This window comes from Anser cygnoides, chromosome 3 (genome assembly GCF_040182565.1).
Source record: "Anser cygnoides isolate HZ-2024a breed goose chromosome 3, Taihu_goose_T2T_genome, whole genome shotgun sequence".
NCBI classification, from domain to species: Eukaryota; Metazoa; Chordata; class Aves; order Anseriformes; family Anatidae; genus Anser; species Anser cygnoides.
In genome coordinates, this window is record NC_089875.1 from 89,224,580 (window position 1) to 89,244,219 (window position 19,640).

The following is a 19,640-nucleotide window of genomic DNA, read 5'->3' on the forward strand; positions in this document are numbered from 1 at the left end:
GAGCCCAGCATCACCCATCTGCATGGCACCACACTTCCCTGCAAGGCTGTCTTCTCAGTTCTCCACTTTGGATTTGGGCACGGGGCATGCTCCCGAGGTGATTTGCTCAGCCTGTTTTACTTGTGTAGGAGCAGCTATGGCAGCTGCTATTCCCATATTTTGCCGTGCTCACTGTTCTCCTTCTCTCTGCTGTGCTCCCCCTCAGGAATTCATTCCATCTGACTGTACCATCTGTCTGAGCACTTCTCATTTGCTTGTCCCCCTCTCAAAAAACAGGGCTTTGCAGTTCTGTTGTGGTTTTGTAGAGCAACAATATGCGTTTCCACTTGTCACAGCTGTATCTTTGTTTGAAAGCAATGTGGTAATGGCCATACAGAAACTGTTAAGAATTTATGGATGACACTTTGGCTATGTCTGTTATCAGGAAATTAGACAATGCCAGTGCCAGTTCTCTGACCCTGAGTGCAATTGTCACTCCGTGGTCATACCTAGTCCTCAAACCTCCTTAGCCTTCAGAGCAGGTTGGCTATGTCCAGTCTGCCAGCCCCCAGCAAGGCTGGTCCCCAGCCAGGGCCAGTTCCAGAACCCTTCCAGGACGACCGCTGGTTGGGCTGTGCCAGCATTTTACCCGAGCCCTGGCACTGTTTATCCTGCTAGTTTAGACATAATCCTCATGTCATACTCATCTGAGCACATCGGATGCCTGGGATTGTCTGAACAATCACATGAAACCTTTTCTGCATTATAAAGAAGTATTTTATTATTATTGAATCAGACTTCTCTGAGATCACAGATAGAATGACTGCTTTCCAAGAATATTTTGAACATCCAACACTGGAAAATTCTAACATTGGAAAAAATTTTGTGACGTGTTTAAAACCTTTTTTTTTTTTTTTTGAGTTGGTTTAGGCATTATTTTAATATCTCCTCTGAATGCACCTTTGTTTGCTTTCTGCTGTTCTGCTTTGAATGTCTGTTTCCTTGTCCTCCTTTCATTAGATGAGCTTTAAAAAAAAATTAATACAGCTTGGGGACAAATGTTTCCACCTGAGCTATTGTTAATGAGCATAGCAGATGATACTTTAGTCAGATGAGACAAAGCTAATAACACTCCATTGGGTCTTCTTAGTTCTTCATGGACAAACAGCGCTTACAGCTACAGGCACAGTTGTGCACAGAATTTCTCAGGACTGGCTTTACCTCTTTTCAACAGGAAATGTAAGCAGGGAAAAAATGTCTGCAGAAATGCTTATTTTAACCATATGTAGTTTTGGAGGACTGACTTTTATTGAACTGCAGTTCAATGAGTACCATAAAAAACTCATACAAGCAATTCTAAGCTCTGTCAGAGAAGAGAACAATAATAATTCCTTGATACATCAAAGGCTAAACTGGAAACAGCCAACAAGCCAACCAGAAACTCAAGTAACCAGTTTGTACTCTTGGCTTCATCAGAAGTGAGCACAAAGCTTTAGGTAGTGGCAATGTCACGCTCTGCGAAGCTTTCTGTATTGTTACATGCAGGACTAGAGCATTGGGGTGTGCAGTACCTCATAGGGATTTGATGCCGGCTGAATCCCTTGCCCTTCTCCCCCATGAGAGGACAGAGTCAGTGCCTTAGAGCCCCAGGAGTTGTTCCTTTTTGTGAAGCAGAACCTCAGAGGCAACTCTGTCCTGAAGTGATCACACGAAGTCAAAAACACCACCCCTTTACTTGAATGTTTCCAATGCCCCACATACAATGCACATTTTCTTAACATTAGAGATCACAATTCTAAATCAAAGCAAAAGGGCTTTTATCTGCCAACATCCTTGTTCAAGATCCTTCTCCAAGAGCTGATGAAATCATCTGACATAAAGCAGAGCAGAGGCTGTATTCTTTGCAGAGCTTTGAGTGATGCATAATTTACCAACTCTGCCATGAGAATGGCATTTTTGAACAAAACTGCAAAGTGAAAGAAGACATAATTTTAAAAATATGCTTATGTGGAATTTTAGCTGTGACATACACCATGAACGTTGCTAATGATTTCAGATATTAGACTATTCTGAAGCAATTCAATACACTGTTAAATTGTAACTTGGAAAATGTGCCCTATGTTTCCACTACTTTTATCTTAAGTAGTCTTTCTGGCATAATAAAAATTTGTATACAAATTGTTTAAAACCAACAACTCCAGCACTAATGCAGCTGAAAAGTTTCTGAGAAGCAAATGTTGCATAAATAAATATAATTGTCTGAATATACATGTTATGAAGATCCTTGCTGTTCAAGATACTCACCTTTAATTTTTAGGTGCTTAAAGGCATTACTGAAAGCTTAAAGTTATTACTGAAAAGAGTGCTGTGACATCTGAGCCGTGGCATGCAACTCATTTGCAGTGACAAACAACTTTCTCTACCCTTCTTTCTGTCCATGGGAAGAGTTGATTTTGGATTTAATTGAAGGGTGAGGCAACTGCTTTTGAGATAATGTTTTGCAGTTCCCTGCTGCTCTGTTCTTATTTTCAGGCCCATTAAATACTGTTTTGCGAGAACAGCTTTCTCATTTGAACTGCCCAGTAATGACAACAAATTCTTGTGGTTTAAGGCTAACGTGAGCCAGTTCCAGAGCACCTGCCAGGAGATATGATTTTTTTTGTACCTCAGCTGAGGATACAATTAGCTTGTATAGTTGCAGAGTATGAATGATAGTTTTTATTCTAAAAGTAGAAGTCTTTTGCATTCGGACAACGAAGGAAACATAACATGTACTTTCAAAAGAATTCAGTGAAAGCATCCTTGGTGGGAAAACAATGTTTTTCATGTCAATACTGCAGCGGGATAAATGAGCCTGCTTTCAAGGGTCCCAGCCAAGCCATAGTAATTTAAAAGAGCTGAGCATCAAGTCGTTCAGATTTAGCTCCGCATCCTGTCATAAGCAATCAGATGAAAACAGAGAAGTTTGCTAAATTAGCAGTAAGCCACTGACAAATTTTCCCAAGGTAACGTTTAAGCCTTGCACTCTCTTTTGGCCAACCCCTGCAATTCAGTGAACTTGAAGGAACTCCACAGCATAATTTGCGGCAGCCGGGTACTGCATTTGTGCTCTGCCCTGGAAAAACAAACAAACAAAGAAGCAAACACACAGACTGATGGCCGAAAGCAGATAGCCAGGGAAAGCAAGTACAGGGCAGGGATACAAAACTTATTCTGAGCACTTGCTGCCTCCAGATATTTTCAACTTGAAGCTGATGTGGTTTATCTGACAGCAACAATAAGTGAGTATTTCTCCCAAGTATTTCTCCAGTCTCCCTCCAAGCCATGAAACCTTCTGAATCCAGAGACAAGGAGCTCTTCAGATCTGCTGTTCAGCATGAGAAGAACCACCTCATTTTGTTCATCTGCAGAGAGTTTCTGAAAGCTTGTATAAACTAAAAATAACCAGCCAAAGCGAGCAGGTGCCAGGAAGCGACAGGAGCATGCATTAATTTTCTGCTAGGACTCTATCAGTTGGAAAGGTGTCAGTTACATGCCCTCCTGGCCTCCTACCCAGACATAGACTGAGCTCTGCTGAGTGCTGGATGAGCAAGTGTGAAGGCCGAGGCCCTTGCGATGCACAGAAATGATCAGATACCAGTGGGATTGTTGAGAACAGGTTTCCTGATGAATAAAAAGCCTGCACGTGAATTCTTCCCATGGGGTCAAGATCTAGAATTAGTACTCTAAACTTTTTTATCACCCCTAGAGTGTTTACCTCCAATATTTCAGAGGATTAGAGACAACGGCAGTCCCTAGGGAGGTTCTACTGTGCTTAAACTAGCCATAAATTGGACTTAAAGGCTATAGTGCTGGAGATTCCTTAGTGAAGCCATCTTTTATATCTGATAAACAAACCTCAGTGAAATAATGTGGCCTACTAGGATTTTCTTCAACACCTCTTAGGGCCCTGACATCTCTTCATTGACTGTCTTATGAAATTAGTTCATGACCTTTGCCTTGTCAGTGTTCAGCAGCTCCGTGTAGGGTCTGTGTGCCAAGACACTCCGGTGCTTTTGTTATGTGAATTTGTGTCTTTTAGGAGTTCCACCACAACCACTAATTCATTCCACAGAAACAACAGAGAAGTCATGAGAAAATACGGACTTCTGTTTACTACCAGCCTGGCCCATCATCACACAGGCATGTTGAAATGCTGTTTTAATCAGCTTTTGCTAAGTGTAGCAGCCATGCTTAAGTTATCTTCTCTGAATCAATCCAGTTTTATTGGACATGGAAATTATTTAGTTTATGGATTAGGGAAATCGGCCTATTTACACAGTAAAATGCATATTAGTCATTGAGAAAGAAAAGTAGAAAATGACTAACCATCTTTTTTTTTTTTACAAGACTCTAAGAAAAATCTATAAATTTTCAACTAACGATTAGCATAAGTCAACATGTTACTGTTTTAGAACTACATTAGTGTATTTGTGATAAAGTAGTGGAAAAGTAGAAAAGAGATTGGACATTGCTTTAAATTGTTAGGTGACAGTGATTTATGTTACTTATTATGTGAGAGGAAGAAAATAAGAATTAGCAGTCTGATGGAAAAAAAAATCAAAGGAATACATTTTGAAAAAGAAAAAGTTTTGAATTGCAGATATGTAAATTCAGAAACCACAGTAAGAAAATATAAATTCAGCACATAACATCTCTTCTGCAAATGCATCAAGTTTTCTCTTAAAACTGGTGAGGCCATTTTCCCCTATGTATAAAAAAATGTTCAAGAACATCAGCCTGCTGAAAGCTCATCAGTCTCCATTTATTCATGACAAGTTTGTTTCGGAAAGTGTTTGGAGCACACGGACAGTTTCTGTTCAAATCAAGGACTACTTTTCCTTGAGATAAAAGTAGCAGTTCAAAGAGGAAATTAGATTGTTGAGATGTATATACATGACGTACAATGCTGAGGTAAATGGGGAACTTGAAAAATGCATATCCTTTCTGATTGTATCCTTATAAATATATAATGAGAATAGAAACAGATGCTACGATGAAGGTCACTAGCATTGTCAGCATTAAAAGTGAAACTGGGATTGCTTTGTTGAGAGAAAAAGGTATAAAGGAGTCATGAAGGGAGGATATTGAATAAGGGGAGGCTGAAGATGGATGGATGCTCCTTCACAATGCATGAGTGAACATACATGTGGTAAAAGCAAAAGGCAACAAAATTAGAACAACAACAACCAGAACAACATGCAAAGCTATGTAGACAAACACATACATAAACGGGTGCTTGTTTTTCAGAGTGCTTGATTAAAGCCAGAAGCTTAGTGTGCTTTCAAAAGAATTTTTATATAAGACAGGGAAAGATGTTAGAAGTCAATAATGCAAGTCCTATACCGTCCATTAACTGATGACAGTGGAGAGATGTTTTCCATTCTACTGGATCCTTTCTTTCTGAGCATATCATGCTGAATCTGAAGAGCTGAAACTAGCATTTTCACAAGAAACTGGTGAGAGATTTTTAACTTTACTTGATGAATGAACTGGTAATAACAAACCCACTTTAGGTGGGATTAGGGTGAGTGAGACTAAGATAAACAAAATCTTATGTTTTGGGCATCTTCATAATAAAATTTGCCTTCACTGTGATAATATACTTTATATCAAGATAGCATGCTGGTAATTCCTGTAAAAGTTTTGTCAAGGAGTGGCAGGAAAGCGAACATACACATAGCTGCATTGCAGCAGTAATTTTGTTCCATTCAAGGTGGATGTGTGTCTGTGCATTGAGAAAAAATACCTTTTGTAAATGATTGATTTTATGTAAAAATGCTACTGGCTTTGTCAAAAGTAGACTTTTTCCAAACTTTTTTCCTTTTTTTTTTTTTTTCCCTAAAAAGAAGTTTTCTGCTTTGTAGAAGTTCACGGCTTTTTGCTTCAAGCTCAGCATAAGCTATCTTGTAAGCATGAGAAAACTGAAGTTCTGTACAGTTTCTCCCAAAACAGACAACAGACAGCTCTCTTTTTACAAAATGTCTTTCCTCTCACATGTACAACCCATGCTATGACCAAAGTAAATGAGAAACAATCATAATTCTGTTCCTTTGGCTATATCTTTTGGAAACCCTCCAACATAAAATGCATTAGCACAAAAATGTACTTGTCCTTAATTAATTTATAGCTTAGAGCAGAATACCAGAAATAACACTTGAAGTTCAGATACAAAGGTTTTAAAGTCATGGATAAAATATTGTATGAAATTTGTAATAAACCTTAAATAGTGCTGGAGGGCAAATAAAACTAATTATCAATAATCTTAGGAATTTCAGTGATGTAGAACTGCATGTAAAAGATGTTTATCTTGTAAAACACTTAGATTCTATTGAATTTATTGTCATTTTGGGAGACAAAATTATTTAAGTTTTTCCACTACCCTAAACAAGTACATTTACTAAACTGAACTATTTTGGGGGTTTTGTTTTTGTGTATTTGGTGTTTTGTTTTTGTTGTTTTAAATAGCTTAAAGCATATACAATATGTTGTAATATCTTGTTCTGAAGTGTGCATGCTAGAAGGTTACAGAATCTGTATTATATAGTACAGCTTTATATAGGAACATGGGACTAGAAAGGGTATAATGGATAATCAAATTTATTCTCCTAATATTGTAGAAATCACACTTTATAAATCCCCTTCATAAGTTTATCAGGTTTCACTGTAAGTGTCGTTAGGATTTTTGCTGCTGTTACTGCAACTGGAAAATTGTTCCCAAATCTCAATGCTCCAGGTGAGAACCTGTTTCTACCTTCTAGCACAGAATAAATTCTGGCCAATCTGTGCTGTTGGGTTCCCTTGCCAACACTGTCATGTAGTTTAAATGGCTCTTCCATCTCCCTGATGTTTTCCTCCCTGATATATTTATAGACAGCAACTGGATCGCTTAACAGCCCTTATTTTGCTAAGCTAAACAAGTCAAGCTCTTCATTATCTCTTCTCATATGATAGGTTCCCTCTTCCCCAGTCACCCTAGAAGTCCATCTTTGTACCTGAACAAGTCTGAGGTAATGTGCTACAAATGACAAAGTACAACAGTCTTGTATAATAGTGTAATAAAAGAAGCTATAGCAAACAGAGTAATAATTTCAGGCTTGCAAGGATGTGCAGTGCCAAATATTTAGGAGATTGAGTAAAGGTTTTGAAATCTTCTAAGGGGATCTTTATTAGAAAGAATGCTTTTATCTAAGCAGTTGATTGAAATTGCAGTATAAAATGTTTTAGGGTTTCAAAACTGGGAAATCAATGAAAATCATGATTTGGTTGAGAGTTTCAGCCAGCTCAGTATGCAGTTGATTAGACTTGTGACAGCAATCACGGAAGAAAGGGGTCTGAGATTTTCAAAGATTGTTTCACAATAACTGAGAAAATTCCCGTGAATGCTATATAAAACGTGATAAATCTTTCCTGGAAAAGCCACAGTTGTATTCATATGATGTCTTTAAGAAATTTCAATGGAAGAGTTCGGCTGGTTCCTTGGAGTGAGTGCTGCAGAGTGGGATCCTTGTTGAGGACAGGCACTGTAAAGCAGAGAGACTGTGGGGACAACTGATCCCACCACCTCCCAGGATGGTAGAGAAAGGGATATTTGATCACATCCAGTATCCCCTGGCTTCTTGTGTGATAGCTTCTTGGAAATCTTCAGGAAACTCATGACTCCCAGCTGTTAAGGCTGTGACAGCTATCCGTTGTTTTTTGTTTGTTTGTTTGTTTGTTTGTTTTTTAATCCTTACTGAACCAATAGTTTCATCAAGTCTAATGGGTAGCTTTGTACAGAAACTTTTTCCTAGTTGTGCTGAGCCTGCTGTCCCACAGCTTGGGGAGTCACTGGTGTGTAGGATGCATCTTAGTTTGGAGATGAGAGGGATTTTTTTTTGTACTGAAATCCTTCTTTTTTAAGGAATTAACACACTAATTTCCTTTTAGCTTTTCTCTGTCCTCTAAAGAAAAAAAAAAAAAAGGAATTTCATGATACACTGTAGGAAAAGAGAAGCACTACTTTTAGCTGGTACCCAGGCACACAAAGATCAGTGAAAATTAAATGCTCTTAAAAACACAAGCTATTTCTTAAGTGAGAGCAAAGGGGATTCCCATCCGTGGTTAGGAGCAATTCAATACATGCTGAAGAAAATATATGTCAGGGCACTGCACAGGTGGCCAGGGGCTGGGAATGGTGGGCTCCTGGCACCTCCCTGGGGTCGGGGACAGGCCGTGGACCCGTGGGTGGGCCTGGCTCAGTGGGGCCCATGGCTGAGCATGGCTGGGCTGTGGGGAGCTGGATCCGGCCCTGCTGCAGCCTGACTGGGGCAGGGGGTGACAGCCCCAGGGCTGACTGGGATCCTGGGCCCTTTGGGCCCTGACGGTAAATTAAATGGAGTGGCAGTTGTAGAAAGCATTTCTAGCAGTAACAGGGTAAAATAAAGCCACAGAATTTGTACACGTGTCCATATGATGCAAAATACCACCAATATGATTGAGCAGGCAGTGGTAAGAAGGGAAGTTTCATCAAAGCTGTCATTAGAGTATCGTGGTCAAAACGCCAAAGAAGACTTCATCTTTCCTCCTGCTTAATTTGGTAGCCCAGTCCATGGTTTCTCCCCACCAGGGAGAAAGGGATATGTATATGTGAAAGGGGACAGCTGAGGCAGAGTTTCTCCAAAACAGACTTATAGAGAATCAGTAGCTTCACATCACTATGTTGAGAGTAACAAACAAAAAAATAACCAATTTACATTTATTCATTTAAATTTTGATGTTTACACACCTCATATTTTGATATCATGCGCTTATACAGTTGGTGCATGGGATCAACACCCTCAGCAACGGGCATGGAAAAACGGGGGACAGAGGAGCCCAAGAGGCATCCTGCTGTGAAGGGGTGGGATGTTTTCATAGCCCTGGTGGGTGAGAGATGCCAGGGGGCAAAGTCTGCAAGCAAAGCTGCTGCTTTGGTTAGCCCAGTGGGTGGTTAGGAGTGGTTTTGGTGTGGTTGTATGATCAACGTTGGTGAAATCCTTCCTGAACATCAGGAAGCACTTCTTTACTGTGCAGGTGTTGGAGCACTGGCACAGGTTGCCCACAGAGGTTGTGGAGTCTCCCTCCTTGGGGACCTTCAAAAGCCACCAGGACATGATCCTGGCTGAGTGGCTTTAGGAGTCTATGGCAATGTCTCCTCTTGGGAAGATTTAGGAGTAGCTACTGCACTTAGATGACTTTAAAACTATATATTGTGGAAGCAAATTACTCTTAAGGGCATGGTTTTAAACCAAATCTCCTGTGAGCAAGTTTTTTTGAAAACCATGCACCAAGCCACTATTTTGCATTGAGTATATCAGGTTTTAAAATCATTTAAGCTGATGAAAATCTGGAGTGATTTTGTAAACTCAGAAGAGTCAAGACTCTTCAAATATGAAGTCAGAATTTAGCCCATTATGCCTTGGTCCACTTTTTTTTTTTTTTTTTTTAATTTTAATAGATTAACATGAGCTAGTTGACACAAAACTGTTCTTTATTTCTTATACTTTGTGAATCGCACTGAAATTTAGGCTCTTCATTATGAGTACATGGCTCACTTTCTTTTATCAGCTCTAAATAGTTGCATGCTAACTTTTAAAGACAACAATCTTGCTGCTTTGTTTTTCAAATTAGTTAAACTTTCACTGACTCTTCTGAAGGACAATCTTTTTGTAGGGCAAAAAATTAATTTCTGTAAATCCCATGTTCCTCATACAAATTATCTCCAAATTGCCGTTTGTAAACTGCCATGTCAAATGCGATTCAGAGCTTGTAGGTATAACAGTGAGATAACCCCAGTCCTTTTGCTTGTAGCAAATGTTTTGTGTGATAAATAAATTACTAAATAAATAAATGCTCTACTTTATTCTAGAACTTGCTGTTCAAGACTGAAGTTTCCAAAACAATTTTTCAAGAAAATTTAAATATTTGTCAATGAAATAATCTATAAAGTCAAGTTTAATTTAAAGGGTTTGCACCAGTTTAATTGTCATTACATCTGGTTATGACATCTTTACTGTGTCTATGCTTACATTGCTCATAATCCAGTTAATCATGTTCTGTCAATGCAGAGCAGGGACAAAAGCCATCTGTAAATGCCAAGCTGATATTTACTATTTTGCAAGAATTCACATACAGTTTGTTGAGAAATAATGGGGAAATGTGTCATACACTGCTTTAGCTGCTTTAAGCTTAGACACTATAGTGGTCCTGCTTTATTCCTTAAGTGTTAATCCCCCCATATGTCTGCATTGTTATTAGGAGAATTATATAAATGATTTAAATAGCAGTCGGTCTCTCAGTATCTGCTCTACTTCTATACTTCCATGGTTGTTGGAGTTGTCACCATTGCCCCAGCTTTATTTGCCTTGCAGGCTGTGCAAGAAACTGGTCTGCAGCTCCTGCTGTGCTGCTGATTGCCCAGCTTGGCCAGCCAAGGGAGTCACACACGGGACTCTGTGGACTCTGTGCAGTGTGATTACTGGATGGCACAAGCAGGAGAGCTTACTTCTCTGCGGTTGTTTCATCATTGCATTGCATTGCACTCCATATATTCTGCAGAGCTAGTCTACTCAGTGAGGAACCCAGCATATTAACTACCATTTTTTTATTTCACTTGTTACAGTTACTCTCTTTTGGAAGGAGAGTTTTACTTGGTATTGATTGCTAAGTTAGAGCAGAAAGCTGCAACTTGTGGCACCAACTCAGGGGGAAGCAGCAGGAGTGCAAGGTTTTACTGCCGGGATTGGTATTTCTGTATCATATCTTCAAGTGCATCACCTGGTATATTCTGAATTATGCGCTCTGGCTGTTGAGACACCTAGATAAAGTCAGAGGGAATCTTTAAATTAAATATATATATATATACATTTTCAAGCCATTTTAAATCTGGCAACCTGTGTTTTCCAGCTGGCCTGGTGGCCAGGGGGCTGAGCAAGCATAAGATACTGCTTCTCTGTTTTGTCATTTTTTTGTCAGCCCCTGAGCTTTATCTTTTCTCCAGGGAGCAGCAGGGACCCCAGTCAGCCCCAGGTGGGAGCAGCAGAGCGATGGCACAGGGACAGCTCCATCCTCGACCCCCTCCTACCCCCTCCGGACCTAGATTCTAGCGAAGCCCCTGCTCTGGAAGCATCCCTCAATACAGGTACTGCTGCACACCACGGGCTGCCTGGCCAACACAACATTTAGGAGTTGCAGTTGCAATAGCATGGCTGGAAAGCAACTCTTGAGTTTCCTGCAGATGTCAGCTCCAGGAGGTGAACAAAATAACTTGTGTCATCTGCTGCCTTTCAAAGGCTCATTGGAAATGCAGGGCTGTCAGAGCCCTCAGGAATTGTTGAGGGTTACCAAGGACATCCTGAATGTACAATATTTTCCCTGAAACCTTTTAGCATATTTTTTAGTTCATAATAAGCATCCTGAGTTAAGGAATTAGTGTAAGGATGAACCCTTCAGCAGGCACCACAGACTCTAATGACCACATCGGATGCCTCAATATTGTTTGGGATTTTGCTTATCTTTTAAAAGCCCTGTTGCTAGAATTATATGGGTTATACTATACTCTTTATTTCCAGTTTTAAAATGTCTTGTGGTGCTGGAATGTACCTTGAAATTGAGAACCCAGATCAAAACCTGGAAGGCAACCACTGACTAGTTTTCTAAAAATCTCAGAACTTTAAGCCCAGTATCGTATCATATTTTGAAATGTCTGACTCATTTGGAAAGTTCGGGATTGTGTATATTAATTACGGCCCCAGAAGATCTATCTTAACAATCAGAAAGCAGCTCCATTTGTAGTCAAGGATTGCAAACACAATCTTCCTGGAACTGAAAATTGTACATTGTGCAATTTTTATGGCTTGTATAGCTTTTCTATTTTTAGTGGGTTGAAACCTGCAATACATCTTATAATCCTCTTTAAATTGTCATTCATAATGCTAATTTCCATTAACTTGGCATAACTAAGTTTCTATCTTAAATTTATATAGTTGCTATTTTACCTAACAGTGCTACACAGAGAAAATTTTATTTTTCTCTGGCACAAAGCAGATGCGAGTACAGTTTGATGTGTTTCTAGTTAATAGATTTTTAAATCAGATTTAACACAGTATCTTCTGTTTTATTTAAAAATGTGCATGTGTTATGAAGTTCAATATCTTTTCCATTACTTGAACAAACCATTTATTTAATCCTTCACCTTTTTAGGCATTTGGAACAGTTTCTCTGAGGTTTGGGAAAGCCTAATAAAGTTATGCTTTTCAGCTTTTAGGAAGATACAGTGGGAAGAACAATTCTGTTGTGTTTTTTTTTTTTGTTTGTTTTGTTTGCCTTTTTAGAAATACCTCTTCAAGGTACAAGAAATCATTAAGTAACAAGTTTTTATACACAACTGTCCAGTCTTGTTATTGTTAACCTAAATAGAGATAATGCCATGTATTTTGCTACCTGTAGAAGCCAAGTGCACATTTTTTCGTACCCCACCTTGAGCGCAGGGGAGATGTGTATGCTGCTGGCACACCAGTCTGTGGCATAATGCTAAATTCTAGGTTCTGACAATATTTTTATTTTCTAGGCTTTCTTATCCATCTAATTATAATCCGTTAGCTATCTTAAGTCAATCACACGGCAAACTCACAGCTATACAGAGACTTTCTAAATATTGCCATTTCATCGCAGGTCAGTTTTATAGCCCTAGAGCCAACTGGCAAACTACTGAGTGATTATTTTTATTATTTATGCTGTTTGTTTGACATACACTCGATGTAGTGTGGGAGGAATTTAAAGGATATAGTAGGATACGAGCTTTTGAAATTAACTTTGATTAAGTGAGTTACAGAACTTAATGTGGAGGCCAGTAATATTTTGGGTGTTTGACTGAGTTTTACAATTACTCTAAGGCAGTGATATACAAATACTAAAGGTCTGTGCTGATTAAAGAAAACCAGAAAGTGTGACTGGATAGAAATGAACATGAACTGATGAATTTAATTTAGCTTCCTAGCTGATAAATATTTTAATAAGAAACAAGTGCATGTATTCCTCAAATTACAGTTAGTTTAGCAGTCTTTCAGGTTTAAGGATATAAAATATCCTTAATAATTTGGTAAGGAAATATTTATTTAACTTGAGGACTTTGTCCTGACTTTTCTGAAATCCTTTCGAAGTATCCTCAGCATATATTCAGCAGAGGCTCATCTGGCTAGTCTGAGCATGCTTTTCCTGGACTGTCGTGCTCACCAGTTGGCTGCCCTGAGCTGTGGTTTAACTCTCAGCTGGGCAGGTCTGAAAAAAAAAAATATCTTTCACTTCTGAAATTCCTGCAGTGTGCATGTGAACAAATACAGATAAGGAAAAGCTCTTATCTGTGGGCCATGCAAGGAATAGCAACAGGAAAGAGGTTGTACTCAAAGTTCACTTAGACATTTGCATGATGTATAGGAACATGAGAGAGCTGGGAATAAATTGTGGGGGTGGCAAAAAATGAGCATGTGAGAATAGTTTCTGTTACATATTGTTTCTTCAGATAGCTAAAAGAGCACAATAATATGACGAGATGAACTTCCATCCTCACAGGAGGAAAACAGGTTAATCTTCCTTTCTCCAGACCCCAGGTGAGAAGCTAAAAAGCAATAACAATATCATTTTGAGCAATTCAGACAGAGGCTGAATTAGGCTTTTGATCATAACCAGCATTTATACCTCTTGTTGCACATAATCAATGGGATTTCAGTATCCTTATTGCCTTTTAAGATGAATTCCCATCTGTTACAACAGCAATTTGGGAAAGAGAGAGTTTTATTCGAGGTTGTCCCGAGGCACTGTTGGGGAGGGGACCCAACGGTCTCTGCCTTCCTCACAAGCCGCAGGGTTTTGCTGTCCCGTGCCAGTCACAAATCTCTGCCTCCCGAAGCATCCCACTGCCTGGGCCGGGGGGCTGGCTCCCTCCCCGTGCAACCAAGACAGGACGGAGCCGCCAGCGCTGCCCGCCCGACCACGGCACCACCTTGCCAAGGCCGCAGGTCCGCCGCACAGCGCACCGGAGAAGCAGCCCAAAGTAATTTCTCAGTCACCTACACTTCCTTGAAGGCAGCTGAAAAGTATTTAAGTAAACAAATAAGCAATGCTGAGACATTACATAAGTGCTGGGAAAAAATATTTTCTCAGACTGTTATTCAGTAACTGAAGAGAAACAGATTCCTCTTTTTATATGCCACTTTCTTACATGACTTCTTTACCTGATTTACCAATCAGACTTGCAGATGCCTCCCCCCGGCTTTTTTGGGTAATGACCAAATTTTTGGCATCTTTATGAAAAGTCAAGTCAGCCTTTTCAATCTGCATTAAGAGACCCAATGAGGCTATGATATTCAGAGGCACCCACCAGTTTCTTTCAGTAACACTGAGAACCAAATAGCTTTTCTGTCATCTGTCTCCTCATAAGAAACAGGCATTTGAAAAATCTATGATGATTTTTTTTTCAGATTTACCTTCATTGCCAAAACTGAGTCTCTGAAGTATTTCACTTGCTCTAACTAACTAAAATAAAATAAAATCTAACATAGATCCATTGCTTATTGCTGTTTCTGAAATTATTTGTTTTGGACAATAATAGACAAATTCCTCCCCCGCCCCAAGTTTTTCCCTCAAAAGAAGAGTTCAGCACAAGGACTTGTGGCTGGATAGTCAAATGAGCTGCTTTCCTATTTAGGTAACCCAGTAAGAGTGAGCTTTTGGCTCTTTTGGATACTTTTTAGAAACATTGGGTTCTCTACTCCTCTCGGCCAGAAGTGTCCCTGAGACAGCGGTTTGTGTGCTGATGCCTCGTGGAAAATCCACCCCCAAAGCAAAAGGCACTGTTTGTAACTTCATTAATGCCACAGTGATTATAGCAGGGACTGTGGGGGGAAAGGGGAGCATGACTTCTGCCATGTCCTAACTTTTGCCACCAAGTAGGCACTCTGTCAGACGCTGATAATGAGGTGCCAAACATGTGCCCTTGCCTCCCTGCCCAGCAGCAAACTCAGCCTTCATGATGTTGTGTTTATATATCCAGCTCCAGTTTATCAGCCAGCCAACAGAAGTGCCCAAATTAGGGGCTCAGCCTCATTAGTGGCGGCCCTAAGGGGTAAAGCTGAGACCTCCCAGCACTTCCCAGGGGCAGGATGCAGCAGTGTCTTCCAGCCAAGTCCTCTCACAGGGATGCTGGAGCATCACTGGCCTCTGCCCACCACCTTTTTCCATGGAAAGAAAGTCAGGGGATGCTTTCTCTGATAGGCAGGAGCCATGGTGGTCACTGAAGCTGCATGACCAAGGATGGGGACAATACTGAAGTCTTGACATAGCCTCAGAGAGCTCGGGCTCCATTTCAAAGACATTGCAGATTACAAATGAAACCTAGAGCCCTAGTTCAGTCACACAAGTGAGATGCTTAAAGCTGAACAGGGTGACTTTGTGCCAGTGCAGATGATTTTATCTTCATGTAGGCTTGTAAAACACCCACTCCATTTGTAGAAGCTCCTTTTAATATCTTTCCATGGCTCTGAACTGAAATTACTTTCTAAGAAAACAGCTAACATTTTTTTACTCTACCCTAGTGGAAAAAAAAAGAAAACTTTTTTTTTTTTTTCTATTTTGTTTTATATTCACAGTGAGGCAAATGAAACTGACTTAGATTTTATCCCTGTTGAAATTGGATTTTAAGATGTCACAGACATTAAAGCAAGGTGAATCTGGCAGCAAGTAATTTTAGTTTTGTTAATGCAAGACCATGCTGGGGTATTCATTAGCATCTTTTTTCTCTCTTCCTCTGCTACTCAAGGTAGCTATGCTATGTTTTCAGCTTAGCCTGACTTTTTTTTTTTTTTGCTGTGAACTAAAAAGCCCAATGAAGATTTGAGCAGATTAACAGCGAGAGGATGCTCAACCTGTAGATGCAGCTTAACTATTTAACTTCATTCTTTTCAAGTGAAGAAATTGTCTAGGGATTTTGAAACCAAGGCATTAGAAGAGCCACCTAAATATGGTTTCTATATCTGACAGCTATTAAAGTGGATGAGACCATTTTCAATGCCCAGGTGAACTTTCTGAAAGTTTTTATGCTGCTCCCTGTCAGCATAAGGCATTGGTATTATTTAAATCAGGCAGGCTGACATTTACTCCTTTACTTTTTGCCATGTGTTCTTAAGTCAGTGGAAAGCCTGCAGGAGTACTGGGAAATAATGACAGTCACTGGGCTGGCACTGCCAGGAATGAAGTAAGACTCTCCTTTCATTTTACCTCTTTACAAATGGTAATGACAACTGAAGGCCAAGGTTCTCAATAATGCAAGAGCCTGTGGAGCCCCACAGTGCTAGTCTGTTTATCGGTGATGTGTAGCAGAAGAGCTCAAATTTTGTATCACCAAGCTCAGCAAAGGCCGGTGTGAAGTGGGGATGTTGTGCCACCTCTATCCTTCAGCTGTGGTGTCTCTTAGTGATCAGTGCTGAACTGCTGTACTATCCATCAGTACAGACTTAAAAATACACCTCTAGAATAAGTAGTATGCTTTTGCGTGCCTTGACCTAACTTGCTTGAGAAAAATATGTTTTCTTTTCTGTTTTCCCACCACCCTGAGCTTATTTTCCCTCTGTAAACTCAGTATTTATGGTGAGTTGCACTTGCCCTGTGCAGAGCTGAGTAGTTTTCCATTTCCTTTGTTTGTAAAGAAGCCGGCTGCGGAGGAGAGAAAAAGGCTGGAAATTAAGCCGTGCCAGGGCATGAGCATGGATACTGGGAGGTGAATGTCTGTTCTCTTAAACAGTTGGAGTGGTCCATGGCACGCTTTTGGCCTGGCCACTTAACACCCTCCTGAACCATTTGAGAGCATGCTTTGGGAGTCAGCAGAGGCTAGGAGCTATTCCCAGTGGGCAGTGTGGATGCAGCCAGCATGTTATGGATGCTAAGAGGGCTTAAGAGCCTGAAGGATTTTCCAGGACAGCTGGCCTCACAGTCAGAGAGCAGCCCTGGCCATGGTTAATCTCTAGTGTGCGTGTAGCCAGAGAATTCCTTTTTTTTTTTTTTTTTTCCCCAACAAGAATGATATTATTGTAAACCCACCAAAATTGATAGTGAAACTCAAGGGCAGGTTTAGCATCAGAGGCTTTTTTAACTTCTTGTTTTGTTACCAGTTAGACTTGACGGTTCTACCTTTCAGGAGGCAGAACACAGCCCATCTTAAAGCAGGGGGTTAAATTCACCTCTCACCAATAGGCCAGGCTTGCATGTGCAAGCTGGTACTCTATGTCTATCAACAACTGAAGCTTCCCACAAAGAAGTCACTGAGAGAGATTTGGAACTTGCTCCCTGCTTTGGTTGACAGCTGAAATTTGAGATGCTGCAGATGTGTTTTTGCACTGTTGTCTCTTGGAGACACTATTTGTAGAAGATACAGGTCCTCTGTATAATTCTTTTTTTCCTTTGCTGTAAAATCTGTGAGCGTATCTACATCCTAGTTCTTTTTGGTTATTTTTATAAAACAAAAGAAATTAAAATGAGTCAAATATAAAATATAACTATAATTGTTTAATAGCTTCTGTGAAACCAGAGCTGTGCAAATCACAGCTACTGAAAAGAAAACAGGCTTTGTGTCTGGTCAGCAAGAGACAGCAACACTTTCTTGGACCCAAACCCTGAAATCTGCTTTTGGGACATTTAGCTTTTTGTCTTGTCTCACACTTGTTAAAATCCAAGTCAATTTTATAATAAGGTATCATTTTGAAGTGAAAAGTTGAAATAGATTTTGTAGAAAGCTAATAATAGTTGCCTCCTTTCCTAAGAGTGTTCCTTATTTGTCATGTGGTTTACCAAAACACGTTTCTAGGTTAAGGCAGGATTGCAAGGATGACAGATTGACTTTACTTTCCATGCTGTGTTCCCTTGGTGATACATTGGTTTTAGGTATTTTGGTTGGTCATTGTAAGGATAGGGACAAGGAACCTGGAGACAAAGCTGTGATTATTATCAACTAGCTCCTGTCTGTTGCTACTTTCAGCAGTTTTCTGCCACCTTGGAAGCAGAAAAACTACTGTTAATGGAGCAGCGGTCTTTAAAAACTACTTAAAAGAGGTATGGCATGGCTCATGAGTCCACAGTATATTTGATCTTGCAGGTTGTAAGCATGGTTCTATGGTGTCAACAAAACAGAAATGACTAATGTTTACTTAACACCAAAGATTACCCATTTGCAGCAGTGAAGAATCTGTGGTAGGCCAGCTAATCTGCATCACCTCTCTTACCATTTTCCAGGCGCGTTCTGGCTGTCAGATGATAAAACAAATGTTTAGTAGGTTCAAACTGAAACTGATGGTGACATTGCCAGCTTTATCTTCATGTGAAGCTCAAGGTTTGATTTTTCACTCAAAATGGAATAACCGAAAGGGCTGAAAGCTGTAAAAGAAGATGCAATGAACCACAACAAGGCACAGCGCTCATCCAGCCCTCAATGGGTGGCCATGTCTCAAGAGAGATGTTGGGCAACCACAGGCCCCATCAGCTAGGTGTGAGGTATGTGGTCCCAGGAAGCCATCTCCTCCAAAGATTCGTTCAAGTCAGGAGTAGTCCTGGACACAGGTCACTCCAGCAGGGTGTAAACAGGCCGTGAAGAGGGTTGAGTAGGAGCCAACCTCCTCCCATCTCTTTCAGCCCGGCTGAAACGTGCTAGAAAGGCCGCACCGCAGGCAGCTAGCACTCTTGCCACCTAGCTTGCTCCTGGCCAGTCCCTTTCAGCCACTCTGGAGAATAAATAACTAAACCCTCGTCAGACCTAGAGGCATGTTTGTCTAGTGGTGTCAGCTACTTGAGCTGGCTTCTCTGCAACTCCTGTTTGTACTTTCTGGCAGCTGGGAAGCACAGTAATCAAAACACGGATGGAGTGATATATAAAAGTTTATTTTTTTGACTGAATGATGATCTAATAGCTTATCATTCCTCATGTCTCATGCATCCAAGATGTTTTTCCAGATGAAGCCTGGGAAACATGAATTTCTGTGAAACAAGTCTATGTTACTCCTTAGTTCGGTCAGCGTGCATTACTCAAGAAAAAGTGTTCCAGCTGAAACCACAAGTTTGTCTGAAAATGACAAAGTTAATGGAATTATACCAGCATAAACTCTGTTCTTTGTAAAGTTGTGCCATAATTTAGCCAGAGAAGAGTTTATCTTGGAGTTAAGAAAATGGTGTTAAAGCAGTATAAATCTGCCTTAGTGATGACTGGGTTTCCTCCTAGCTCTGCGAATTTCTTTTCTGCTTTCAAGTAGATTACACCTATTCAGAATGGCAACTGGATATGGAATTTGCAAAAATCTTTTCTTCTTTCAAAACACTCACGCTTATCCCTTTCCTTTCTTTTTCCAAGTGAAGGAACTATTATGAACATAATCGCTGGTGAATAGAATCCATGTGCTGTTATGCTCCAGTGTTACAAGAATCAATTTTAGAAGCCATAAAATAAATCTTTGATAAAACAAAAAGGCCTTATAGAATCTCATGCTGTACCTCTACAAGTGTATCTGCTATAACTTTGCTAATATTCCACCCTATTTGCTAGCAGCATAAAAAGAAAAGTTGAC

At 40.1% G+C, this 19,640-nt stretch overlaps 1 protein-coding gene across 5 annotated transcripts in view; it reads left to right on the forward strand.

Annotated features, from left to right (window-relative positions):
• The window catches only part of FILIP1 (filamin A interacting protein 1), a 131,457-nt gene that overhangs the window by 43,017 nt on the left and 68,800 nt on the right, over nt 1-19,640 (forward strand). For 2 of the 5 annotated variants that reach the window (XM_048050431.2, XM_048050429.2), the window contains one exon: nt 11,039-11,179. The exons of the other annotated variants lie outside the window; for them this stretch is intronic. The gene's annotated coding sequence lies outside the window, so the exon portion shown is untranslated. The remainder of the gene's footprint in view (nt 1-11,038; nt 11,180-19,640) is intronic. 5 annotated transcript variants of the gene reach the window in all.